This window comes from Macaca fascicularis, chromosome 6, assembly GCF_037993035.2.
Source record: "Macaca fascicularis isolate 582-1 chromosome 6, T2T-MFA8v1.1".
NCBI classification, from domain to species: domain Eukaryota; kingdom Metazoa; phylum Chordata; class Mammalia; order Primates; family Cercopithecidae; genus Macaca; species Macaca fascicularis.
The window spans coordinates 150,075,432-150,089,080 of NC_088380.1; the positions used below are offsets into that span (position 1 = coordinate 150,075,432).

General features: G+C 41.4%; 1 protein-coding gene across 1 annotated transcript in view; it reads right to left on the reverse strand.

Moving 5' to 3' along the window:
- NR3C1 (nuclear receptor subfamily 3 group C member 1) overlaps window positions 1–13,649 on the reverse strand; it is a 456,123-nt gene that overhangs the window by 286,321 nt on the left and 156,153 nt on the right. Inside the window, exon 2 of the mRNA XM_073994518.1 lies at window positions 12,478–12,663. The gene's annotated coding sequence lies outside the window, so the exon portion shown is untranslated. The remainder of the gene's footprint in view (window positions 1–12,477; window positions 12,664–13,649) is intronic.

A 13,649-nucleotide genomic window follows, 5' to 3' on the forward strand; every position in this document is an offset into this window, starting at 1 on the left:
ACAAACTTACTGACATAGGAATGAGAATGTCACTGAAATAAAAATAACATAATTGTTTACTTCACAGCAGGGTGATGGTTGGGGCAAGAAGGCATCTGCAGCGTGGGTCACTGGTAACCTGTCACAGTGACTGAACTGACACCAAGCCTTGCTCTGAAGCAGGTATTTTTATGCAGTTAACCTTCTCTGGGCTGGTGATTATGCAACATGTTTGTTCCCTGAGCACACGTTGTTCTCAGGCGGCCGGCATGGTCACTAAAAATCCTACCTGTTTTAGAATCTTCCTATTCGTAAATACCAGGCAATGTCACTAAAAAGGCTTACAGGCTGGGAAGAGGAACTGAACAAATCGTGGAGCAAAGATGCATCTCTTTTTCAGGTGGTACTTCTCCAGGGAACGATGTCCTTATCCGTGAAACCTTGAACTGAAGGCAAGCTCATCTCCCATCATTTACTCTTCAATTGCCTCACTCCTACAAACCTGCTCTTTAACTGCTTTTATAACTTCATCAACTTTTTCTGATCATAAAATAGAATATATAGCAAGAATAAAGAATAAAGATCACTACTCATTCTACCCTCTCCCTACCTCCAAATAACAACATAACTTTGGTTGACATTTGATTATAGCCTTCCAGGATTTTCCCCCTATTTCTCTATATAGACATATTAAGTGGTTTAAGAGCATGGACTGTGGAATAAGACTGCCTGGCTTAAATCCCAGCTGTGTCACTTATTAGCTATGGAGCCTAAGAGAAATTACTTTTAGCTTCTCTGCCTCAGTTTCTTCACCTATAAAATAGAAATATTCCTGGAGTATTGTGAGGATGGGTAATACATATAAAATGGTTAGAACAGTGCCCAGTAGGTGCTCAGTAAATGCTATCTAGATGTATAATTATATGTAAAAGTTGAATAAGGAACACTTAACTATGTGACTTAGGAAAGAGAAGAACGTCTCTACTTCACAGCTGATTTCCCCGAATAAATAGTCGGTACACAAGAAACATTTGTTCAGTGAATGAGAGTGTGAACCAATAAATGCATTGATAAAACATGGACGAGTGGATAAATGATGAGAATGGATCAATGGAGTATAAATGCAGAAGAGCCCAGTGGAATATTTCTGGTTGAGGAGGATCTGTGGGTCTTGGTGATTTTTCTAGGAATATTTGTAACACTTGCATTTGGCACTTGAGGCCTTCTTGGTGGGAAGAATAGAAACCCACAGAATTACTCTGGATTGCAGGGGGAGGAAAGGAACTGAATTGTTTGGCGGGTCTGTAACTGACAGTGGAGCTCCTGGTCTCCTTTGTTGTTAGGTCTCCTCCTGCTGCTCAAACACCATGCTTACCTTTCTGCGGGGAGCAGAAGGCTCCATTCCTGAGTCTGGCTCCTACTTCTCCACGTGCTTAGGAAGAAGCTCCTGATCAGCAAATGCTAGAACTCTTCTCTAAGTCCCAGAACCTCATTACCTGCTGTTTACTTGGGTTTATTTATAGACTTGAAGAAATAACAGAAGTCAGTCACTCACCATGAGGTTTCTGAAAAATCTCTTCAGAACTTCTCCAGGCAAAGTGCCCCATCTTACCTCCCAACTCAGACCAGGGAAATGTATCTAGCTGATAAGCAACTCTAAGCTCTTGGTGAAAGGCAGCACTCTGGAATGAACCAAATGTTAGTATTTTCCATCGTGGAGTTCTTAGAAGAGAGGAGTCTCAAGGGGGCTTGAAGAGGAGGTGTGAAGGGGTGTGTGTCCTGTAGGCGCATGGTAGAATGGGCTGAGGGCCTGTCTGAGGCCTGGCACGACACAGGGTGGTTTCACACACGGCTCATGGTGAGGCCTGTTTTCCACCTTCGTCGAATGTCATTACATCACTCTTTTCCAGTTACAGGAAATCCAGTGAGTGCTGGCCACAGTATTTCCCTGAGATCCAAAGCAAACAAACCCGCCTCTCCTCAGTCCTGGAGGCTGACGACATGTGAGGGAAAAGCCAATTCACAGTATCTTTCTGTTGGGCCTGAGCAGCTGAGGGTGAATCCACTGGGCAGGCAGACAGTGGGCAGCTTTCTAAGCACATATGTGGCCAGAGAGCAGGAACGCATGTGCTCGTCTTTAAGAGACATTATTTCAAGTCCATTTTTCTACTTGACAGACTACGAGGGCTGGAGTCCCAGCTCTGCTACTTACTAGCTGTTTGAGCTCAGGCAAGTCCCTTGAGCTTGCTAAGCCTCAGATTCTTCATCTGTAAAATGTGGCTCATAATAGGACCAATCTTCATGGGAAACAGGAGCATTAAATGACAGCTTCCACATGAAGTGCTTAGCACAGTGCTTGATGCATATTACATACTCAATGTTTTCTATTCTTGTTATCACCAGTTAAGATGATCAGTCCATATTATTTAGGATTTTTAGTGCCATTTCTCCCTCAAATGCAGTACACAGTACTTTTTCTTTTTTTAAGTAAAAGCTTTTTTAAGACAAAAAATCCACACTGTAATGGGCAGAAGCAATAAGCGAGTAGCTTGAACAACGTGTATAGAGTGTCATGTAACCACACCCATGTCAAGATGCGCAGCATCAGCAGCTCACGGAAGCCCACTTGTGCTCCATTCACATGCACTATTCCCACCTTTCTGACCTTTGTCACGACAGATCAAGTCTTTAAATGAAATCAGTGTCCTAACCACCATCCAAATAAGGAGATAGAACATTTTCAGCAACCCAGATGAATTCCTATCTCACCCAAAGAAAACTGCTCTTTTCACTTCTATTACAATAAATTTTGGTCCTGAGTTTCTATAAACGGAATGATGCAGATGATATAGCATGCACGCTTTGGTGTCTGGCTTCTTTTATTACACTTACTCAACCATATGCTTGTGAGATTCATCCATGTTGTTATATGGAGCAGACATTTCTTCTTGTTGCTGTATATAATATTGCATTGTATAAATATTCCATATTTGTCTGTTTTATTGTTGAGGAATATTTGTGTTGTTCCCAGCCTTTTGTTATTACAATTGATGCTGCTATGAACATTCTTGCACATATTTTTGGTGCATATATACACCTTCCTGTTATTTATATATTTAAGAGTGAAAGTGACTATATCATAATGTCCATATTCATTTAGTTTTAGTAGGTAATGCCAAAGAGTTTCAACATTGTACCAATTTACATCACAGCAGTATATGAGAGCTCCAGTCACTGTACATTCTCATCAACACTTGTGATTACAAGTTCCTTTCAAAAAATTTAGCTATTCTGGTGTGGTGGGTGCATTGCATTATCTCATTGCAGTTTTCATTTGCATTTCCTTGATGAGTAAGATGTTAAGCTCTTATATTGACCAGTTTCATATCCTCTTTTGTGAAATAGCTTCTCAAATATTTTTGCCCATTTTTTCTATTGGATTATCTGACTGATTTAGGTGAATTTAAAATGTAAATATGTTCTGGATACACAAAATATGTAGATATTTGGAGGCAAATATTTTTTCCCACACTATAGGTTGTCTTTTCATTCTCTTGATAATATTTTTTGATGAGCAGAAGTTTTAAATTTTAATATAGTTCAATTCATCAATCTTTTTCTTCTGTTTGGTACTTTTAATGTCTTATTTAAGAAAGTATTGCTTATCCTGATGTGATGAAAGTATTTTCCTATGTTATCTTTTGAAAGATTATTGTTTTTCTCTTCATATCTGAAGTTGATTTTTATAAATTGGGTGAGGTGGGTTCAGTACTCTTTCTCCCTTCTTTTTTTCCTCATATGAGAATTCAATAGACTCAGCACTGTTTGTTACAAAGGCCTACTTTCCCTATTGCAGAGTAATAACAGTATTGTCAGAAATTTGGTGACCATATATGTAGGGGTCTTCTTGGGATTTTAATTAGAAAAAACTGTGCTTTTTACCCCCTTAAAATATTTAACTTATGGGCCAGGCAAAGTAATCCCAGCACTTTGGGAGGCTGAGGCGGGTAGATCACTTGAGGTCAGGAGTTTGAGACCAGCCTGAACAACATGGTGAACCCCCTTTTCTACTAAAAATACAAAAATTAGCCAGGTGTGGTGGTGCACGCCTGTAATCTCAGCTACTTGGGAGACTGAGGCAAAAGAACTGCTTGAACCTGGGAGACAGAGTTTTCAGTGAGCCGAGATCGCACACTGCACTTCAGGCTGGGCGACACAGCAAAGCTTCATCTAAAAATAAAAGAAGTTTAACTTATGATTTTGTGATGTTGGATACACAGATCCATGTCCCAAAAGCAACAACTTCTTCTGCTCACAAAAAAATTCAGGTTTGAGATGAACTCCCAAAGTTCTTACACTGAAATAATTTTTTTCTTTTTCTTTTTACCCCACTGTGGTGGACACTAATTTCAAAGGATAGAAGTACTAACAAAGCAATTACAAGTTTGTATGTGCACCAGCAGGAATCAGCCCATAGTGCAGTGATTTCATACAATTTATGATTGGTAAATATTTTTGAAAACACATTATTTTCTACTCAAATGTAATTGGATACTACATTCAATATAATGAGTGATATCAGCTGAGATTCTAACACTTAAGAGATAGTAAATATACGGCATGATCCTCCTGTGATCATGGCAGATGCTGCTAATTATGACATTCTCCACCATATATATGGTGAATATATGACATATGGGCCCCCATGCCTGCCTATGATCACGGCAGACACTGCTAATTAATCATGACATTCTCTACTGTATAGCCCAGTAGTGGCCTCAGAATCCTTCTCCATGTAGAGCCCTAGGCATTCACTATCACCAGTTGATTAGATTTGTCACATAAAATGAAACCTACTTGCCATCATTAACTTAGAATTTCTGGCTGCATTCACCTCTACTATATCCTTAAAGCTCCTAGAATTCTGCTCCTTCCAACATAATCATCCTAAATTTTTCTCTGAATTGTCTGTATTATGTGAGCTGTGATTGAATCATTTAAAGTGGTATGAAAGGAGACAACTGGCTGGCTGGCTAGCTGCCTCCAGCGGGCCTGCTTGGGTAGGCAATTCCTTGGTGGGGTGAGCTCAGGACAGGACCTAAGCCTCACCTTTGCAGCTTATAAAGCTTCATTCAATGAGCTGTCCCTGAGTGTATCAGGCTACCAGGAGCAAACTTATAAAGAAATTAACAGGAGACAGATTTATCAATCAGAATGCTGACTGACTGATTGGTAGTGGGGTCACAAAACTTTCCAATGGGTAGAATATTGGTTTCTACTACTCAGGAGAGCCCCTCTCTTATATAGAGCTACCTGAAAAACTGAATTAGTAATTGGAGGTTTAGTGGTTCAGAGCACAGACTCTGCACTAGGACCTCAGAGTCCAGGTCATGGTGATTTTAGGCAAGTTGCCTTTAGCTTCTAAATCTCAGTTTTCTCATCTTTACATTGGGAGAGGGGGTGATAGTAATTACTTCTGAGGATTCAGTGCACAAATGCATGTATATCATTTAATAGCTTAGGATCAGGCATGTAGTAAGCAGTTAATAAATGTTACACAGCACAAAGGGAATGGGATATTTTTAAGGACTGTTTTGTCCAGACTATGGAAAATCTTTGAAATCCTTTGCTCCTTTTTTTTTCTTTTTCTTTTCTTTTCTTTTTTTTTTTTTTTTTTTTGAGACGGGGTCTTGTTCTGTTGCCCAGGCTGGAGTGCAGTGACTCCGCTCACTGCAACCTCCACCTCCCGAATTCAAGTGATTCTCCTGCCTCCGCCTCCTCAGTAGTGGGAACTACAGGCGCGTGCCACCATGCCTGGCTAATTTTTTGTATTTTTTAGTACAGATGGGGTTTCATCGTGTTAGCCAGGATGGTCTCGATCTCCTGACCTCGTGATCCATCCACCTTGGCATCCCAAAGTGCTGAGATTACAGGCGTGAGCCACTGCACCAGGCCTGCTCCTTCTTAGAAGCAAAAATAAGTCAGTTCATGTGATAAAGTATCTGTCACACTTTCTTTCTGTTGGATAGTTTTGGATGAATAAAAATTATTAAACACAAAATCCCCGTCCACTAGATTTCATGCTAATTTCTGTCTCCTTCCAAAACCAGTCACCATTAGATTAGATAAAATAAAAGGACTAGGTTTTACCATTTATATTGGTCATGTCCTAATCCTGAGCATAAAAGCTGGCCACCTTGCTTGGACAACAGGCAGAGAGATAATTTGGTCTTTTTATTGGCCTCAGGAGATCTCCTATTTCCTTGATAAAGACTTATGAGAGGCAAGGAAGAACATTGATGTGCAGGTGAGTGTATTTTTATTGTAATTTTACTGGAGGTGGGGTGAGGAGGAAGATGAGTATGTTTCCTGAATGGCTACTGTATGCCACAAGTACTGCCCATGTGCTTCTTCACTTAATCTTCATGACAGCCCTATAACACTGATATCTTTATGCTTTATGGGCAATGTCCAGAAGGTGAATAATTACCCTAAGATCCCACAGCCAGCAGGTGGTGGATTTGAATATTTGATGAACTTGAACCCAGAGCCATCTGATATCGGAGTTCATGTTCTCTGAACTCATGACACCTTACTGGCTACTTTTAGCTGAATTTTCAGAGGTTGACATTTCTTCTCACCTCATATGGAAGATTATAGTTTGCAGACTCTATTAGTGTGATTACAAAATCTTTGTCCATTTATATAAGTATGAGAAGATAGACACCAGTGAGGAGATCTAGAAGAATAATACCCAGTGGGAGGGAGAAATTGTTTAAATCAGTGGTTCATAGTCTTGAGTGTGCATCAGATTCAAATAGAGGGCTGCCTAAAACACAGATGGCTGGGCCCCACCTTGAGTGATTCAGTGGGCCTGAGGTGGGGCCTGAGAATATGCATTTCTGAAAAACTCACAGGAGAATTTTGACAAATTCATATATGTGAATATATTCACAAATATGTATATAATTAACTTACACAATCACAAGGTCCCACACTAGGCTGCCTACATGCTGAGGAGGAAGGAGAGCTAGTCTGAGTCCCAAAACCGAGAACTTGGGGTCCGATGTTCGAGGGCAGGAAGCATCCAGCATGGGAGAAAGATGCAGGCTGGGAGTCTAAGCCAGTCTCTCTGTTTCCATGTTTTTCTGCCTGCTTTATATTCACCGGCAGCTGATTAGATGGTGCCTACCAGAATAAGGGTGGGTCTGCCTTCCCCAGCCCACTGACTCAAATGTGAATCTCCTTTGGCAACACCCTCACAGACACACCCAGGAACAATACTTGCATCCTTCAATCCAATCAAAGTGACACTCAGTATCAACCATCACAATGCTGATGCTACTGGTCCAGAGATCACACTTTGAGAAACACTGGGTGATTTAAACAGGGGAGAGAGAAACAGGAGGGAGTAAGAGTGGAAAAGACAGTGGGCTAGAGGGTTAAAAATCCACTAAAAGCTGTATTCTCCTATGGCCACATATCCTATGTTTTATAGGATTTATGCTCTTGTCTGTCACTTCCAGCATCACTCCAGTGTACCCATTGATTCTGTGAGCGGTAGAGATGTGGTTGGACAGGGTAAGGACAATGAGGGTTGAGTAGTAGAGAAGGAGTGAGGTGGTTGTGAACTGGGTGAATTAGATGGCAGCTCTGTTACCTACCAGCATCCAGATTGCCCTTTCCTGAGGGAGAACTGACTCTGGCCAGGCCCTATGCAGGAAGGGGTGGGCTAGAATTAGAGCAGTAGCAGGCAGCAGATCCTCTTGGGCCATTCCAGAGTGAAGAGTGTGGACAGCCAGGCCTCCAATGGGGAAGGTTCAAACCACAGAATTGGCTCTTGAGTTACTCCCTCATGTTTCTGTACTGATATTTGAACCAGACCAAGCCATAGTTTTCCTATCAAACTTGCTCCCCACGTACCCCTCTGTTCCCACCAAATTGCAAAACAGAAGAAAAATTGAAGAGGAGACTCTTTGGACCATTGCCACGGTAGATTTGGAAACTCAGCTGGGGAAAAGGAGCATGAAAAGGTTAAGCAACTTGCTTTACTGCTTACCACCCAATATTGGACTTCGGGTTTGGAATTTGGTTTGAGGTAGATAGGGAAAAATATTTACTTCTTAACTGATTGTTCTTGGTCAAACAAGAATGTCAACGAACCTGAGAAAAAAGCTTTATTTACAGTTATCTTCCTCAGTGGAGGTGTTTGTTTTATATCTCTCTAGCTTCATATGTGGCTTTCGGTGAAAATAATAGTGATTACTTTCAGGCACTGTTGGCTTTTACTGAGCAATAGGTTTGAAAGATTCCTGAGAGGCCTGTTTTCTTGGCCTTGAAGGAGAAATGTTACGTTAGATGTTTCTAGTCATTTTGAGAGGCAGTGTGATGGTAATTTATGTTTAGCATACATTTCTTGAGCACCTACTATGTGCCAGGTACTGGTGGGTGCCAGTAGTAGCAATAGTGAAAAGATTATTGGACCCAAAGTGTTAAGACCAGGTTTGAATCTTAGCTGTGTGCTTCCTAGCTGTATGTCACTTTGCTTTTCTGAACTTAAATTCTATCTATAAAATAGGTATACACTCAGCACACAGGGGTGCTGCAAAATGGCTTTGAAAATCATAAAGAGCCATGTGAGTACAAGGTGGCAGTATTGTAGCATTTGAGCTACCTTCTCTTGGCATTATACAGTCGGACATTATTGTGTGGCCTGGGATTAGCACAGTGCTTGGCACATAGGGGTACTCAATAGCCACTTGTAGAAGGAAGGAAAGAGGTAAGAGGCGAGGAAGGGAGGTTTGAGTAGGTCCTCAGCAGTTGCACTTCAGTTTCAGTTCTTCCAGAGCAAAGGTCCCTGATAAAGTGGTAAACTACCTATGGTTAGGTGAGAGCTGAATTGTACTTGTGGCAATTCACTCTGGGTCAGGGAAGCACTAACCTGCATTCTCTTGCCCATTGATCATTGATCCTTGAATGCAGACTTTGGTTCTAAGGTGAAATCTCCTCTGAAACATAAATACCTTACTTTCACTCTGCCCATCTCATTGGTTTGTTTGGGGAATCAAATTATACAGTAGATGTAATTGTGCCTTGAAAATTGTGAAGTATGATACAGAAAAGACATTTTCTTCTATTTTTATACACACCTGTCTCACACTAAGTTTTCAACAAAAGGCTTAAAGGGAGGTCTCATATTTATTTTCATGGCTTGCTATGGTCCTGCTTTCTCATGAACTTGGGGAACTACTGTGGGAAGTTGAAAACAAGGTATTTTTAAGTAAGAAGAAAAATAACTTTTTTGAACACCTTTAACAGGAATTCCACAGTGAAAACAATAGGTGGTAAGAGAAGTGAATAAGAATCTTGTTGTAAAGGGAGAGAAAGGAACTAATGATCAGCAGCTAGCAAGGAAGGCAGGAAGGAGAACTGGCAACGGATGGTCAGGAGTTCATGGTGGATGGTGGAACTGCTCAGAGAAAACCTCTGTGGACACAGCCACAGACTGATGTTCCCTGGGTGGAGGTGGCCTGGTCCACATGAGGTCCAGGCTCTCCTCACTTTCTCCAGTGGTAGCAATTACTGATCAAGGACCTCTGCCTTGCTAACTAAAAGCTGAAATATGCCCTAGCTCCATGCGTGAGCCTCCACAGGAGGTTGCCCTTCATATATCTATGGGGGCCAGGCAAGATGTATAAACAAGTGAAGTTTGCAGGAAAAATAGGGAGTTCTGAGAACTGGGCAAACTCAAGAGCACATGCGTGGGCTGCAGGCAGCAGTGGATCCAGTTCATTAAAGCCATCTGGAATACGATCCAGTTTTTCTAGATCATCAACTTTTTAAGAAAAGGAAGAAATCTATATTTGTAAAATGAAACCTCCCAATCTTAAATGTTAAATATACTGTGTGGGACTGGCGAACTATCTCCCTGATTTACTTGTTTGCCATCTCTGGTGTAAATCCTCATATGCATCTCAAACATGCTTTTATTAATTTGTGTGAATTTCTCATAAGAACCATAAGCACGAGCCCTACATATTCACCATCTCAGAGCACCCTGACCTCTTCCCTCTTAGAATAGTTACTGTACATCTGGTTGGGACGCAGGCAACACAGTGCAGTGGTTATGAGCTTGGGGTCTAGAGTTAGACAGCTCTGGGCTCGAATTGCTGCTTTAGCTTTTCCCAGGTGTATGACCCTAAATCGGACATTTACAATTTCTTTTTTCCAGAAAAAATACTTATTGAGAGCAACCATCATACCAGTACTGCCTTCGGCCTTCTGGGAATATGATTGTGAACAAGTTAGGATGTCTATTCTGGAGGGATTAATAACATGACACATTCTGGATCATAATAGCTTAGCTTAATGGCACTGAAAATGAGCACATCAGAATAAACCGTAAATAACACCAACCACTAATGCTTACATTTGAAAGTAATAGCAGCATCTAAAATAACCTTTAAAATAAAAAAAGTGATTTTCAACATGTACTTAGCTATGCTTTTTTTTTCTTCAGACAATAGCAGGGATGACATATGTTAGAATCTAAAATATATCAGTTTAGGCTTTTAGAGAACAGTCATGCGTCACTCCGTGCCATTTGTTTTTTTTTTTTTTTGTCAGATGAGGATAATAGCACCTTCTCTATTGATTTTAATCCATTACTGTAAGCATTGAATATCATTGACATCATAAAGAACAGCACCCTTGCAGGATTTATTTTATGAGCAAAACAATATTTAAGATTTGCCTCTTTCTCTTAAAGTATAGCAAGATTGAAGAAATAACCAGTGCTAGGTATTGCAGAGGCAGACAGAATCACTATTCTTCAGGGGCTCTTCAGTTACAGTTAGTCTCTCTTGCATTTGCTTGTGTATCTTTATAATGCCAGGAGCAAGGGGGTATACAAAAAATCGCAAATTGATATGTGTAGAAGATGCTGACAGTGATCCATTGTTACTGTAGGGTACAATGCACTCTGTGTTTTGATGTAGTGGTTGGAGTCAATAACTCTCAGCTTTACTAGAGAAGTTGTGAGCAATTGCTTTTTTATCCAGAACTTAACCTTTGTGAGCCCTGGGTTTCTAATCTGACATGGAGCTAATTATCCTTTGTTTTTCAAAAGGGTTTTGTGAGGATTAAATGAAACATAAATAAACTACTTGTGGCTGTTCCTGTCACATAGCAAACACTGAATAAATGTTAAATATTCTCATTGTTGTTAATAACAGTTAAGTAATTGGGTTTTCAAGCATTTTAGTTTAATTTCACTGTTATTCTCTTTTGAAGCAGCAGCTCTGAGACTTCCAGTTTATATCCCACAGAGTCCGGGGCCCAGCACAGGTCCTCAAATGCTGGATGATGATATTTGTACCACCACGGTCATCACCATTATTATTACCACTGTGTCTGTTACCGTCACCATCATCGTCACCACTAGAGCTATTGTTTACTGAGTACCATCATGTCCCAGTTCCTGTGTTGCTTCCATATTCGTTCTGTTTATATTCTCACAGCAACCCTATGAATTTAGGAATTATTTCCTCCTCTCCCCACTTTACAAATGAGGATGATGAGGCTCTCAGGAATTAAACACCCAGCTCAAGGCCACCACTAAAGAACATCAGAGACAGAATTCAGACCCAGACCTGTCTGACCACAAAGGCTGAGCTATTTTCCTTACATCACGCTCCAGATCCATTTGGGAAATGGAGGTGGTGGGAGTTACAGATTACGTAACTGGTCTTGGATAGCTTGGCGTTCTGAGGTGCGTGTCCCTTTGCATTTTGGTACACTGCTATCATTTTGTCTCTTTCAGATGGCTGATAGCAGTTTATTTATAACTGAGAACTGACAGTTTGTTTATCCAAATAGCTCTTTGAAAGGTTCCAATTATGGTTCCGCCACATCTCTGAAGGCTAGTGGTGGAAAGGCAAAGTGATGCTATCTGTGCTGCCTGCTTAGGTACAAAACACAAGAAAATGCCATTCTTTGAGAGGAGGCCCTGACTGGGGCAGAGACAGCCATGTCCCGAGAGAGATCAGCACTAAACAGACCTTCAGAATGGATGCTGACTACCCTCCAGTTCACGTCTTCAGTTGTAATTAATTCTCCTAGGCAGGTCCATGTGTCACAGATACAACTAGGAAGTCATCTGTCTTGTGTGACTTCCAGAAGGTGGTTTCTTCCCAGCCTTGATTTACAATCTCAGCCATATGGATATAGCTTCCCTTCTCACTCTGCCTACCATCAAAGCGAGATAGTTAATCCCCAGTGGCCTTTCAGTCCTTAGTCCTCTGTGATGGAGCAGCTCCTGTGAGCAAGACCCTATGCTTAGCATCAGAGAGACACTAAAGAGAGATTCAGAACCTTTAACATGTTGGAGGAAGAAATGAGATCAAATTTGTAAATTTGTAAACTTGATATTTGGGTGCCCATTGTTCCAGTGTGATTCTGTACTTTTGAGTGACTCGGCATGGAAGTGAAAGAACTTACTCAGCAGAGGCAGCGTAGCATAGAGAGAAGCTTGTCAGACATCTTCTGCCACAAACTTGCTATGTAAGCCTGGGATCACTGCTTCATCTTGAGTCAGATTGTCTGGATTCACTTCCCAGCCTTGCCACATATGGGCTGTGGGACTTGAGCACGCTGGTTAATTCCTCTGTTTCTCAACTTTGTTATCTGTAAAATGGGGATAACTTTCTCACATGACTGTTATGAGAATTTAAAAAGATAACGTATGTAAAGTGCACTATGTGCCTGGCATATAGTGCCGAGTGCTAGCTGTAAAAATAATAATAAAAAAGAATAAGTGTTACTAATATTATTAGTATGTTTCGGGGCTCAGTGCTAATCTTGCTCTTTTATAGCTGTGCTCACTCTGTGATGACTTCATCCTCTATGACTTTAAATACCATCTCCAAATTTGTAGTTCAAGCATCAACTCCTCTCCTGAGCTTCACACACACACATGCATCTCCATATGTATCTATGTATGTATATGTATTTGTATATTTTTTGCATAGACATTTAATGGGCCTCTGAAACTCTACAAGTCTCTTACTTAATTCCTGTTTATCCCCCTACTCCACCGAACCTCCTCCTCTCCCAAGCTCAGTAATGTCAGCTCCATCTCTCCCAATGTTCAGGTCAACAAGCTTGGGGTCACCCTTGACTCCTCTGTCTCACTGCCCTCTAGCTACTCCATTGGCAGATCTTGTCAGTCCTATGTTCACACATATCCAGAATCTGATGGCTTCTCACTACCTCCCCTACTTCCATGCTGGCCCCAGCCATTGTCCTCCCTCCCCAGGATGACTCCAACAGCCTCCTGCCTGGTCTGGTCTCCCTTCTCCCCTGGCCTCCTTCAGTCTTTTCTTGCACAGTGGCCAGATTGATCTTGTTAAAATATACATCAGATCATGTCTCTACTCTGCTCAGTACCCTGCAATGGCTTCCTATCACCCTGAAAATGAAGTGCAATGTTCCACTAAGCCTGCAAGGCTCCTCATGCCTGGCCCACAGCTGGTCTGCTGATTTCATCTCCTATCATCCCAACCCTCTCTCACTGAGCTCAGCACCAAGCATGCTCCCCTCGCGGCTCTTCACTTCCTGTCCCTTCAGCCTGGAATGCTCTTGCTTTGGAAGTTCACATGGCCTGTCCCTTA